We start from the raw sequence: 14,924 nt of genomic DNA on the forward strand, positions 1-14,924 counted from the left end.
GAAGCAGTGAGAACCAAGTCCAGATCTGCGTAAGCAGAATGGCACCAAAAAAAAGCTGCAAAAAATGGTTTGCAGCTGCAGAAATCACTAGTGAAACTCCACACTCTTCAGGCTAAGAAACTTCTCTCACCTACCTGTCTCAACTGATGCTAGCAACAGCTGGACCTTGTAATTCCCAGTCCAAGTTACCGAGCGAGTGAAACTCAGAACTGCGGTGCCACTGGCCCTCCTTATGATATATTCAAATGAGGTCACTTGGACCTCCGCAGGCGGACTGCGGGATCGGCCAAAAAGCACAATGGAAGCTGGCGGGATTGATTTCGCAATGGAAAACTGGCAAAAATGGTTTCTGCCCCATTTTCCTACCACAAGAAGATTCTTGCCCCAATTACGCACTGAAACTACACCAATAACGGCATGGATATTCTCCACCTCGGCCTTTTCCTAAGTGGGCATTGCAAGTATCTGTCACCCTCACATGTAATGTGAACAAATACATTTTATTATTAACATTTTATTATTGCTGTTTTAATTCGGTAGATGATTTGGCTACAGAAGTATTACATCTTTTACGCGTAAATATAATTATCCTACACTGTAAAGAGTCCTACAACAAATTTAGTTTGGGAAATAGTTCATTGCATTGCTTAAAACACATTTCAATATATAAAATAAAAACAGAAAATGCTGGAAATACTCAGCAGATCAGGCAGCATCTGTGGAGAAAGAAACAGAATTAACATTTCAGATCGATGACCCTTCATCAGAACCTGAAACGTTAACTCTGTTTCTCTCTCCACAGATGCTGCCTGACCTGCTGAGTATTTCCAGCATTTTCTGTTTTTATTTCAGATTTCCAGCATCGGCAGTATTTTGCTTTTGTACATTTCAATATATGTCTTCTTTTTAATTTCAATTCATTTGCTCTACATTTTTGAATAAGCATCTTTTTATGTTTAATCACAGAATATGTTCATATTGAACAATTCTGATAAATTGTATTCATTGCATGGTTTCTGCAATATGAATACACAAAATAGTTCATGTACAAATACTTTGGTTTTATGTCTGCCACCCTTTTGGATGTTCATTTCACTGCAACTTCTTTAAATGTATATTAAGTCTTTTTGTTTTACTTATTTAAATACATAGGTTGTGATATTCATTACCATTAAAGTCTAAATCTCAGGAGTCGCCTGTGGTGATTGTAGCTGCAACTTAATTACTGTTTAGAAAATAATGAGGTTCTGTTATTTTTTTCTCTGATCTGCAATATGTCAGTCCTTTTTTTACGTTCATATGTAATGCTCCTTCGTAAAGTAAAAGTATTGAAACCACTATGTTTAATTATAACCTCAAAACATATTCATTTGTAGTCATTTAAATGCAGTCTTAAGTGTTTAGACCCATAATTTTATAATTGGCTTTTTTTTTTGTTTCCCTCACCAATGTGTTTCCCATTCCTGAAACCATTGGCTCCTTGTTGGAGTACGATTAGATTCCTGTCACGCTCCAGTACTTCACCCAGCTGGCTATTATTATTATTTGTGTGACAACGAACCATGAGATACATCACGGCTGAGCCCGGTTCATTGGAGAGCAGCTGGAATCAGGAACTTTGGTTGAATTCACCCCTCACTCCGCGGCCCAGGACTGACACTCTGGGCTGGATTTTCATTAAGCTGTCAGGAAGGAGGCGGGACTACAACTTTCAGGTTTTTGTCCCGCCTCCATCGACGTCCGGCCAATTGACGCGATTTTCCCTTGATTGACCTTGTTGAGCCCGCCCAGCGGGCTCAGCAGGCCAATTAAGGGCCACGGCAACAGGTGATGTCACAGACTGAAATTTCAGCTGTCAAGAGTTTTTGACAGATGAAATATCAGTGTTTCACAGCTGTTTGAAGCTGTCAAACACTGACAGTCTGACTTCTAACCTGAGTCCTTCTACACAGACTCAGTTAGAACTGTCACCGGCACTGAAAGCTGAAGGCTGTCACTTTTGACAGATCGCAGCCATTCAGCTTTCAGTGCCCGCTGAGTGATGGACCCCTGACGCCTAGAGGAAGAAAGGCTGTTAAGGTAAGTACAGGTAATTAAATCTTCTTTACACACTTTAGACACACCAAACATACTTACCTTTGCACTCATGCACCCATCACTCACCTGAACACCGACATCGTGACCCCTCTAAGTCCTTCAACCCGACGGCCCACCTGCTCTAACCTGGCGTGGTTTGGAGCCGTCGGGAATCCCATACGACACCCCTCAAAATAGGGATTAGGCTAAAAACTGCCTATTAACTACCTGTTAACAGGCAGTTAATTGGCACTAATCCCTTCCCGCCTCGGGTCGGCGGGTCCCAGTGCGGGGCGGGTACCCGCCTCCCTTGAAACTTACGTGGAGGCGGGTTTTGGGCGGGATGGTGTCGGGACCCCTGAATTCGGGATTTTAGCCCCCCGCACACCTGAAAGCCCGCCTCACAGCACACTGAAAATCTGGCCCAGCCGAGATCAGGCGATTCAGTACAGACTGGGGATCATAACTGTGACTTGTGTGGTCTGTATGATTCAGCTATTCACTGAATAAACTCACTCAGCCATCAGAGGACATGGTGGGAAATAAAAACGTTCTGAAGGAGGGCCCTGTCCAAAAAGTGAACCTGTATTTTCTCTCTATCAATGCTGACCAACCTGTCGTGCATTTCCAGCATGTTGTTTTTGGGGCGAATACAATTAGCTTCACTCCAACAGACAGTTTTAACAAATTGACGTACCTTCAAAAAATTCAGCTTCAGTGAAATGTAGGGGAGAGATGACCAGTCACCCAGCCTGGGGAACAATCAATCATTCAGTGTGAGGCAGCTCTAAAGTTCAGCTCAATGGAGAGCTTAAATAGTAAGAAGCAATATCTTGTCTTCCTACTTAATTCTGAAAGGTTTAACAGTAAGAAATAGTATCTTGTCCTATTTAATTCTGAAAGGTTTAACAGTAAGAAACAGTATCTTGTCCTATTTAATTCTGAATGGTTTAACGGTAAGAAACAGTATCTTGCCATACTATTTAATTTTGATGTGTGTCTGTAAAGCTCAGGAAGCACATCAGACCTGCATAAAAATCATAAGTGTTGGGAATGCACAGAGAAAATAGAAAGGTTAACACAAAAAAGATACATAAATTCGGCGAGTGACGCGATAGGAGAAGATGAATTTCCTTTTCAACGTTTTAATAGTTCACACTGGCGGCTTGAACAGAAATGATAGCAGCCTCTAAAAAGTTTGATAAACGAAATACAAACCGCACAATAAATCGGGTCCTGCGATTTGAAAGCATTTGCAAATTTCACTCTTCGCATTCTCAAAAACTTGCCGTTTGTAACCGTTTATTTGGAGGATAAAGTCGTAATGCACTTTCAGTAAACAAAAATCTAATTGATCCTGGTGCAGTATCCGAATATTATAGCGGTGACACTTGTGCGTGTGTGTAACGTTGTGGGGGTTGTGCACAGTAACGGGGAAACGCAAACTAACGTGATCAGCAAAGTTTTTGTACAAAATTTCGTATCGTCAATCGAAATGTATACTCCCCGCAAAGATTAATGCGAATGACTTTTAAACCCTTCCGGTAAATGCAGTCCTTCCAAACGAATACAATTGGTCTTAAATGTACAAGTAAAATTACAATGAAAAGTAATTAAATGACCTTAAAAAATGCAACCGGATTAATAATAATTTAAATATGTATAAAGTGTTTAGTCGAGAAACGAGCATTTCCTGGGATTTTTTAGGGAGGTGGGGGTAGGGGTGTCAATTGAGTAATGATAGTAAAAAAGCTGGCGAGGGCCGGTGAGTTTAGGTTCGATGCTGTCTTCAGTTTCTAAAGGGTTTCCCTATAGACTGAACTTTGGATCGAATGCAGTGAGAACTCCTATAGTAAAACTGGACGCGGCCTCACACCGCATTACTGCACCCACACAGATAAGACAAGGCGCGATTACATTCTCCAATGGATTCTGATTGATGTCTTTCTTCAAAACGATTTAATGTATCGTTTTGTAATTTTATTACACATTGAAAGCGCCGCTTCCCATTCCCCTCGATTCGGATTCGCATTACTCGATAACCAATGAACACATAGGTGCCGTGACGAGAGAGAGAGAACTTACATTTCATAATTTGAAAAGAATTAATTCAGAGATATTCGTAGCTACACAATTACGAACTCACCGGATAGTTGGGAACCAGCGTGGGGTAGATTTTGCCCTGGAGTCTGTTGCATGTCTTATTTTTTTTCCCTCTCTTCTAAGTTAAAAGGTGCAGAGAAACGCGTTTGAGATGCAGAGATACGCCGGGGTGGGTAAGGGAGGTTATTCTCTTATTGTGAAGTTATTGTTGTGCAGTCACCAGGTGTCGGGCTAGATGGCGACTTGACATGAGATGAATCTGTCCTCAGCTCTGCCACATACTCCGGGTCCTGCCGTTTGATGTCCTCTGGCTCCACACGCACAGGCAGGTTTTCACTGGGCTGGCTGGGAGATCGGCTCGGCGAGGGAATCACACAGCGCCAAGCCCAGAGCGCCTCGACGCACACACTCTCGCTAAACCGTGACTCCTCTCGAGTTGCCACTCACCCCTCCCACAGCAAGTTACACAAGCGCCGAGACGCTGGTGATATAACTTTATCCCCGTGAATTTAGAGGATTCTTTAACCCTCTGATGCCCGCAGTAAAATGATAAATGGTGACCAGCTTTTATTCCTCCCCGCCCCTCCGTACAGATGGTGACCAGAGACATCATCGTTGGGTTAATTTTGGTTCGAAGATACAAACAAACCCATTGGAGAATGTGATTTTTGGAAACAACTTTAAACAGCAGCGTACTGATATAGAAAGACTGAGGGCATAGAATGTGACCCTGTGAGCCTTTACACGCCGCCTTTCCTGTATATAAATCTGCTCTTTTAGAAATCTGACAAGTCATTTTATTCGAAGATACAATCTTTCCATTTCGCAACCGTAAGCTTACTGTTAATCGTGCAAAGTACAGTAGGACTCCTCGTCAACTTTGTAAAGTGAGATTTATGTATGGAGACTGGGGGCCGCATGGGACAGGTTTGGCGCATGATAGTTTTCTAAGTTTACTGGAACTAGTACAAAGCAGGAATAAAGGGAATCGACAGAGTGAGTTTCAGTAATTGTTTTTTGAACATTTTATTCAAACTTAGAATGATGATCTATTAGCTAGCCATTTGCTTTCTGAAATATATAAATATGTTCGAAAACATTTAATCAGTTTTAGTACAGATTGGTTAGATATTACTATAGGTTCTGACGAAAGGTCATCAACCTGAAACGTTAACTCTGTTTCTCTCTCCACAGATGCTGCCAGACCCGCTGAGTATTTCCAGCATTTCCTGCTTTTATTTCAGCTTTCCAGCATCCGTAGTATTTTGATATTGCTATGACACCTGCAAAGTATATAACCACAATGTATGTTTGCAAGGATGGATCGTTGCCCTATTCACACCTGTTGGTATATTTGATCATTTAAAACGTAAAGGTGGTAAAAAATCTTTCAAAGAAATTCCCATTATTGATATTTTCTTTGGTACGATGGTTCAATGTAAAAGTATCCTGCCACAATCTCCCCATCGCCACTCCCCAAATCAGCCTGCACAGAATGTCAAGCACTGCACCTTCAAACAATTACCGCTCCATCAGTCTACTCTCAATCATCAGCAAAGTGATGGAAGGTGTCATCGACAGTGCTATCAAGTGGCACTTACTCACCAATAACCTGCTCACTGATGCCCAGTTTGGGTTCCACCAAGACCACTCGGCTCCCGACCTCATTACAGCCTTGGTCCAAACATGGACAAAGGAGCTGAATTCCAGAGGTGAGGTGAGAGTCACTGCCCTTGACATCAAGGCAGCATTTGACCGAGTGTGGCATCAAGGAGCCTTAGTAAAACTGAAGTCAATGGGAATGGGGGTGGGGGGAAACTCTCCACTGGCTGGAGTCATACCTAGCACAAAGGAAGATGATTGTGGTTGTTGGAGGCCAATCATCACAGCCCCAGGACATCGCTGCAGGAGTTCCTCAGGGCAGTGTCCTAGGTCCAACCATCTTCAGCTGCTTCTTCAATGACCTTCCCTCCAACATAAGGTCAGAAATGGGGATGTTTGCTGATGACTGCACAGTGTTCAGTGCCATTTCCAACTCCTCAACTGAAGCAGTCCATGCCCGCATGCAACAAGACCTGGATGACATTCAGGCTTGGGCTAATAAGTGGCAGGTAACATTCGTGCCACACAAGTGCCAGGCAATGACTATCTCCAACAAGTGAGAGTCTAAACAACACCACTTGACATTCAACGGCATTACCATCGCTGAATTCCCCACCATCAACACCCTGGGGGTCACCATTGACCAGAAACCTAACTGGACCAGCCACATAAATACTGTGGCAACAAGAGCAGGTCAGAGACTAGGTATTCTGCAGCGAGTGTCTCACCTCTTGACTCCCCAAAGCCTTTCCACCATCTACAAGGCACAAGCAAGGAGTGTGATGGAATACTCTCCACTTGCCTGGATGAGTGCAGCTCCAACAATACTCAAGAAGCTCGACACCATCCAGGACAAAGCAGCCCGCTTGATTAGCACCCCATCCACCACCTTAAGCATTCACTTCCTCCACCACCGGTGTACCGTGGCTGCAGTGTGTACCATCTACAAGATGCACTGCAGCAACTCGCCAAGGCTTCTTCGGCAGCACCTCCCAAACCCATGACCTCTTCCACCTAGAAAGACAAGGGCAGCAGGTGCATGGGAACACCACCACCTCCAAGTTCCCCTCCAAGTCGCACACCATCCTGACTTAGAAGTATATCGCCGATCCTTCATCATTGCTGGATAAAATCCTGGAACTCCCTAACAGCACTGTGAGAGTATCTTCATCACACACACTGCAGTGTTTCAAGATGACAGCTCACCACCACCTTCTCAAGGGCAATTAGGGATGGGCAATAAATGCTGGCCTTACCAGCAACACCCACATCCCATAAATGATTTTTTTTTTAAATAATAGGAAATGTTTCTTATTTAAAAATATATAGATATTCATTCCCAGCATGTGGCGATTGCTGGCAAGGCTGGCATTTATTGCCCATCTCTGGTTGCCCTTGAGAAGGTGATGGAGGGCCTTCCTCTGGAACCACTGCAGCTCACATGACAAAGGTACTCCCAACAGTGCTGTTAGGGAGGGAGTTCCAGAATTTTGATCCAGCGACGATGAAGGAACAGCAATATATTTCCAAGTTAGGATGGTGTGCGACTTGGAGGGTAACTTGGAGGTGATGGTGTTCCCATGCGCCTGTTGCCCTTGTGCTTCTAGGTGGTAGAGGTCGCAGGTTTGAGATATGCTGCCAAAGAAGCCTTGGCGAGTAGTTGCAGTGCATCTTGTAGATAGAACAAACTGCAGCCATGGTACACTGGCAGTCCATTTTTTGTTCTGATAAAAAAGGCCTAGATGTCTCTAGTCTCTCCTTATAGCTGAAGCTTCTCATCTCTGCTATCATATTAATAATTCCTTTCTGTACCCTCTCCATGGCCTTGACATCCTTCCTAAAGTAAAGCACCAAAAACTGGGCATAATACTCTAACTCTGTCTAATCAAAGATTTGTATAGGGTTTTTCATTGCCTCTTTGCTTTTGTACTTTACGTCCCTATTTATAAAACCTAGGATCCCATATGCTATTTTTAACAGGTTTACCAACTTGTCCGTCCACTTTTATTTAGTGTGTATGTCCTCCTTATTCTTGCTGAGATGTATTATCTCGCATTTCTCCGCATTTAATTTTATCTGACATCTTCCCAATCAAGTAACCTGTCTATGCCCGCCTGAAGTATTTTACAGTCATCTTCATAATTAACCATGCTCTCTATTATTTTAGGATCATCTGCAAATTTTGATATTGCACACCCTATAACCAAGTCCAGACCATTTATACATATGGTCCCAAGATTAGCCTCTGGGAACACCACTGTTTATATTCCTGTACTCCAAAAAACATCCATTCACTACTACTCTCTGCTTTCTGCCCTGTAACAAACTTCCTACCTATGTGGTCACATTCCCTTTAATACCATGTGCCTTAATTTTATCATCAACCCTTCTATGCAGCACCTTTTGAAAATCCATACACAACATTCCCTGTGTTTTCTTTATCAATACCACTGTTTCGTCAAAAATGCTATTAAATTTGTCAGACGCAGCTTGCCTTTTGCAAATCCATGCATTCTGTCCTTAATTAAACCATGGCTATCTAGGTTTTAATTTTATCTAATATTATAGCCTTTTGAAGTTTATCCACTATGTATTATGGTAGCAGTAGGTGGAAGGATAGGCAAGCATGGAACTTACGGTAGAATAGTTGAGAATAGATAGCATGGTGCTTATTGGAATTTATCTCTGTAATAACCTCCAGCCCTATAATCCCCCTAGACCTCCGCGCTCTGCCTATTTTGGCCTTTTGAACATCCCTGATTTTAAATGCTCCACCATTGGTGATCATGCCTTCAGCTGCCTAGCTCCTAAGCTCTGGAATTCCCTCAACTAAATCTCTCTGCCTCTCCACTTCTCTTTTCTCCTTTAAGACGCTCCTTAAAAACTACCTCTTTGACCAAGCAGTTGCTCATCTGTCCTAACATCTCCTTATATAGCTCGGTATCAAATTTTGTTTTTTTGATAACACTCCTGTGAAGCGCCTTAGGACGTTTTATTACGTTAAAGGCGCTATATAAATATAAGTTGTTGTTGTATGTTGACAAATTGGGCAGGATTACCTGTGCAGGGGCAAGATTAGCGATTTAATTCAAACAGTTTTCTGGTGCACCATTTTTCCAGACTGCATGTCACCGTCCTTCATTTTTTCTTCTTTCTTCTTGTCCTCCTGTGGCACTAGTTCTACATGAACCTCCTCTTAGTCCTGCTGCATAGTTTATTCTTTTTTGCATAGTCCATTCAGCCGACGTTCTGCAATATCTAGGAGAGGGGGAGAGATGTTGTCATCAGCCAGGACCAAAGAGGTTAGCTCTGGTCTCCCTCCCCTTGCCTTCAAGTGAATCTGAAGACAGTGGACTGGTGCAAAATGAAGCTATAATGGGAACTTCTAGGGTATTGGCCATTGACTTGCACGTTTCTCTGGTCCAGCACTGCCTGTACATCAATGGAATGGAGGCACTTGTTCTTTATGTAAGTCATGGGACTGATGTGAGGAGGGTGATTGCTATAGTGCCCTGCATGCTTGGAAACCCATGTCACTTGGTAAAAGCTCTGTACTCTGTCCAGCTGATGCCTCCTTTCCATATAGAAAGTGATTAAGTTGTTGTACTTTGCCAACATGGCCTCTCTCTTGCTTAATTCATCTACAGGAAGCAGACTGCCAGTTGTGGCATATGTCCCGTGCATTGTTTTGGAAGGTTGCATAAAAGCTTAAAACCATCACAACTATGATAACTTTATAGATAATGCTTGGTCCATGTGATCTCCTGGACTGGTTTCGGACAGAGCGGGTGGGGGAGGAATTTTCCAGGGTCTTTTTTCCCTTATTGGCCCTGTTTTTTTTTGCCTCTTCCAAGAGATTATATGGCTATGGTGGGTGGGGGTGGGGCGGGGAGGAGAGAAAGGAGAAAGGGAGGGAGGAAGTGTTTAGTCATGGTGCTCCAGCCATCCTGAGTGTGGGGCAGACTTGTTGGACCTCCTGGTCCTTTCCTGCCTGTCAACTTTATATGTTCCTAAAAGCCATCCCTATTGGTGAAGTTGTCTGTAGGTTGCCCTGGAGCAGATGACATAGCTCTGAAACAACCTATCACGTGAAGTGGAGACAATGACGACAAGTCTCTTCTGAGATGCCCAGGTAGGTTTGCCTTGGCCTGTAAATCTAGGTCCAGGGGTAAATATGGATGCATGCATCATGCCTGAGCTGTACTTTAATCTGTCTTTCTTCTTCTGCCATGAATTTGAATTTCTCCAAATTTTAGCACACTGTATAGAGTCCCCAAAAGGAATTCTAAGCTTGAGAACTTTGCTGCAAGTGAAACTGTAGCTGCAAAAGGGATTAACAAGTAAAAGTCTTACAATAAATGCGGCATATACAGCAACAAGAATGCACAAAGGAAAATGCAAGTGAAACTATTAAGAAAAAGAAAACTGAAACTTTACAAATATTGCCAACTGCAACACAGCTTTGTACTTGTACTGGCAAACAACCAGGATTTCAATGGGATGAAATCGGGCAGGTTCTACAATCCCATCACTAGATTATCACTCAGGCAGTGAAGTTGAAAATTATCCCCTTTGTGTCTCAGCTGCAGCTAATTGAAGCCAAGTTAAATTTACAGGGGTAGAAATTGGTTATGGCCCATTTAGGGCATGCAAGCAGTAGTGATGATGAGCACTAAGATCCCAGCAAGATGTGGACCAGGAGTTACATTTGGCTCACCTAGAGTAGAGCAAAAAAATAAAGCATGTGAACACTGATTAAAAGTACTTAAACTGGAAGGTGAGAAGGAACGGTGCAGCAAAAGAACAACACCAGCACGAGGAGATTCAGCATCAGCATGGGACAGAGGAAAAGGAAAAACAACACGGACATACACTTGAATTGACTGAGAAAGGTTTATCAACTATGTAACTAATGAATAGGGGTTCACTTGATTCAGCTATAATTCCTTGAAAGTTAAAATGCAGGCAGGTAAAACCATAAAAACATCAACAACATTTTGAGTTTAATAGGGGCAAAGAATAAACGAAGAAAGAAGTCATGATAATTGTGCAAAATATTGCTTAGGCCACACTTAGAGTATTATGTGTAGTTTTTGGGCATCCCAATATAGAAAAGATACTAAAACCGCAGAGAGCATACAGCATGGATGATGCCGAGGATGATAAACTATAGTTATGGGGAATTAAACTATTTCCACTAGAACAGAGACGACTGAGAAGAGATTTAATAGATGCCATTAGAATTATAATGATTTTGATAGTAAATAGGGAAGACTAATTCCTCTGGTTGGGGAAGCCAGTGCTATGGGTAATCAATTTATAACTGTCACTAAGGGCTGGATTTTGCCAGCCCTGGGGAGGCGGGTCTGCCGGGAAAATGGCAGAATCTGGGGGTGGGTGGCCAACGCGCCCCTAGCCCACCCCTGTGCCATCTTGCCAGGAGGCGAGTAGCTGTCCCGCGCCGGGTCTCGTCTCCTTGGAGGTGGGAAGGGATTACAGTCACATAAGAGGGTTATCCCCATTTTGCCCACACAAGTGCGGGCTTCCCGAAGACTCCAAAATCCGCAGGGGTCACCGAGGCGAGTAGTGGGTCTGCGGGGGTCCAAAAGTGTGCTGTGAAGGTAAGTGATGGGTGCAAGTGTGGAGAGGTGAGTATCTGGGGTAAGTGGAAAGTGTTAGAAAAAGTGTACGTACCTTTGTTTCTTCCTGCAGGCTTCAGTCGGTGGGTATGCGGAGAGTCTCGCACCTCCACGGCAGAGATGACAAATGGCCGTTGCATTCTCCAATGCAATAACCATCTAATTTCTGCAAAAGAAAGAGGTTTGATGAGGTCTTGTATTCAAGAACTCATCAAACTACAGAGAATGGCAGTGTTTGACTGCTTCACAGAGCTGTCAAACGATGACAATTCATCTGTCAAAAATTTTTGACAGATGAAACATCATACATTGACGTTCTCTGTAACCGGCCTTCTCTTAATTGGCCTGCTAAGCCCGCTGGGCGGGCTTAACAAAGTCAATCAAGGGAAAATAGCGTGGGTTGGCCAGAAGTTGATGGAGGCGGGACTGAAACCCGGCAAGTGGGAGCCCCGCCTCCAAAAGCTCCCCATTGGCAAAATCCAGCCCTAAGATAGTGAGGAAAGAGGTTCGATGTAATTTGTTTACACAGCGGGTTGTGGGGAGCATGGAATGCTTTACCATGAGAAATGGTTGAGGCAGGGACAGTCATCTCTGTTCAGAGAAAATTGGATTGGATTGTTTCTGTCTTCACAAAGGAGGACACAAATAACCTCCCAGAGATGTCGGGGAACATAGGGTCTGATGAAAGGGAGGAACTGAAAGAAATCAGTATTTGTAGGGAAATGGTGTTAGGGAAATTGATGGGATTGAAGGCCGATAAATCCCCAGGGCCTGATAATCTACATCCTAGGATACTTAAGGAAGTGGCCCTAGAAATAGTAGATGCATTGCTGATCATCTTCCAACATTCGATAGAATCTGGAATAGTACCCATGGATTGGAGGGTAGCTAATGTTACCCCACTATTCAAAAAAGGTGGTAGAGAGAAAACAGGGAATTACAGACCAGTAAGCCTGACATCGGTAGTGGGGAAAATGCTAGAGTCCATTATAAAAGATGTAATAGCAGAGCACTTGGAAAACAGTGACAGGATCGGACAAAGTCAACATGGATTTACAAAAGGTAAATCGTGCTTGACTAATCTACTGGAATCTTTTGAGGATGTAACTGGTAGAATAGATAAGGGAGAACCAGTGGATGTGGTGTATTTGGACTTTCAGAAGGCATTCGATAAGGTCCCGCATAAGAGATTAGCGTGTAAAGTTAAGGCACATGGGATTGGGGGCAAGGTATTGACTTGGATAGAGAACTAGTTGGCAGACAGAAAGCAAAGAGTTGGAATAAACGGGTCTTTTTCCGAGTGGCAGGCAGTGACTAGTGGGGTACCGCAGGGATCGGTCCTTGGACCCCAGCTATTCACAATATATATTAATGATCTAGATGAGGGAAGTAGATGTAATATCTCCAAGTTTGCAGACGACACAAAGCTGGGTGGGCGTGTGTGCTGTGAGGAGGATGCCAAGAAACTCCAGTATGATTTGGACAGGTTGGGTGATTGGGCAGAAGCATGGCAGATGCAATATAACGTGGATAAATGCGAGGTTATCCACTTTGGTGTCAAAAACAGGAAGGCAGATTATTATCTGAATGGCAATAGATTGGGAGAAGGGGAAGTGCAACGAGACCTGGGTGTCCTTGTGCGCCAGTCACTGAAGGTAAACATGCAGGTGCAGCAGGCGGTTAAGAAGGCAAATGGTATGTTGGCCTTCGTAGCGAGAGGGTTTGAGTACAGGAACAAGGATGTCTTGCTGCAGTTGTACAGGGCCTTGGTGAGACCACATCTTGAGTATTGTGTGCAGTTTTGGTCGCCTTATCTGAGGAAGGATGTTCTTGCCATGGAGGGAGTGCAGCGAAGATTCACCAAGCTGATACCTGGGATGGCAGGAATGACGTATGAGGAGAGATTGGGTCGATTGGGCTTATACTCGCTGGAGTTTAGAAGAATGAGAGGGGATCTCATTGAAACTTATAAAATTCTGACAGGACTGGGCAGACTAGATGCAGGAAGGATGTTCCCGATGGTCGGGGAGTCCAGAACCAGGGGTCACAGTCTAAGGATAAGGGGTAAGCCATTCAGGACAGAGATGAGGAGGAATTTCTTCACCCAGAGAGTGGTGAACCTGTGGAATTCAAGGAGTTGGATATATTTCTTAAGGCTAAAGGGATATGTGGAGAAAGCAGGGACAGGGTACTGAATTTAGATGATCAGCCATGATCGCATTGAATGGCGGAGCAGGCTCGAGGGGCCGAATGGCCTACTCCTGCTCCTATCTTCTATGTTTCTATGTTTCTATAAACAGTTGAAGCAAAGGAAGACAAGACTATGGGGAGAGAACAGGGTAGTGGGATTCATTTTGAATTGCTACAGCAAACAGCCAACACAGGCGTATTGCACTGAATGGACTCTTTTTGTGCAGTAACTGTTTATGGTTCTAGTCGCTACCGCTGTGTGGAACTATTTTATCAAATCTAACCTTATTCCAAACTGTGATGAAGGTGAGGACATTTGATAGTTTTTATAAGGGCTTCTGAACTGTTAGCAAACCACATAGGCAGCATAGAGAAATATGGGCATAAAGGCTAGCGTTGTCACTGAGCAGAAAAAGCATTTTTTTGAGTAAATCTGACGTACGGTTAAGAGTATGATGTGAATTGAGTAAATTTTGCTATTGTGACTCAATGTCAGAAGCATAAAGGCATACATTTAAAATGTTCCTGAAAGCTCAGTACAGCAGTTGCTGCAAGCTGGCAATAAAAATAGATGCTGGTTAGATAAAGGGAAATGTTATGTCTTATGATGAAATACATCAATTAGTATTGAGATAATTTTAGGAAGTGGTTCTACATGATTAAAGGGCATGGATGTTTGATTAAAGACCAAAGTCAGATGGCCAAATGAGCTGACCATTTTGGTGACTCAGGGAGCCAATGGATAAATGTCAAAACAAAAGTCCCACACCGATCAACCGGGAGGGAGGCAACTCACCAAACCAGATCATTGGCTGGTAGCCTGCGAACCAGTGTTGGTGCAGCCCGGCAGATCATAGTGGGGCGATTCGATGGAAATCAAATATTGTTGATGCAAAAAAGAGAGGAGTCAACAGCTGCCAGGAGATATGAGATTACCAATGAATGTGTGATGGTTCCAACTTTAAGGAATTTCACACAGTATGTACACTCAATGGGCTCAATTTTGACTTTGCGCGATAATGTAAAACGGGCGATAGTGAATCGGCAGCCCAATTTACATCTCTCCCGATCTTTATTTCCATTGATGTCAACAAGTGAACAGTGGCCAGCAGAAGGTTTGCAAAAAAAAACACAGGGTATACCTAGTTGCTGATACACCAGCAGCTGGTACGGGTGCGATTCAGTTTCTAGAGGCCAAGGAGGCCAGCATTTACAGTAGTTTGGGGATGAAAGCTGTGCCTTTGGATAAAGTGTCCACTTTGGACATGTGAAAAAGAAATATGAGGTTGCAGTATAGTGTGCTGCTTTGGAATG

This window comes from Somniosus microcephalus, chromosome 6 (genome assembly GCF_052327205.1).
Source record: "Somniosus microcephalus isolate GS21.2 chromosome 6, FLI_Smic_1.0, whole genome shotgun sequence".
In the NCBI taxonomy this organism is placed as follows: domain Eukaryota; kingdom Metazoa; phylum Chordata; class Chondrichthyes; order Squaliformes; family Somniosidae; genus Somniosus; species Somniosus microcephalus.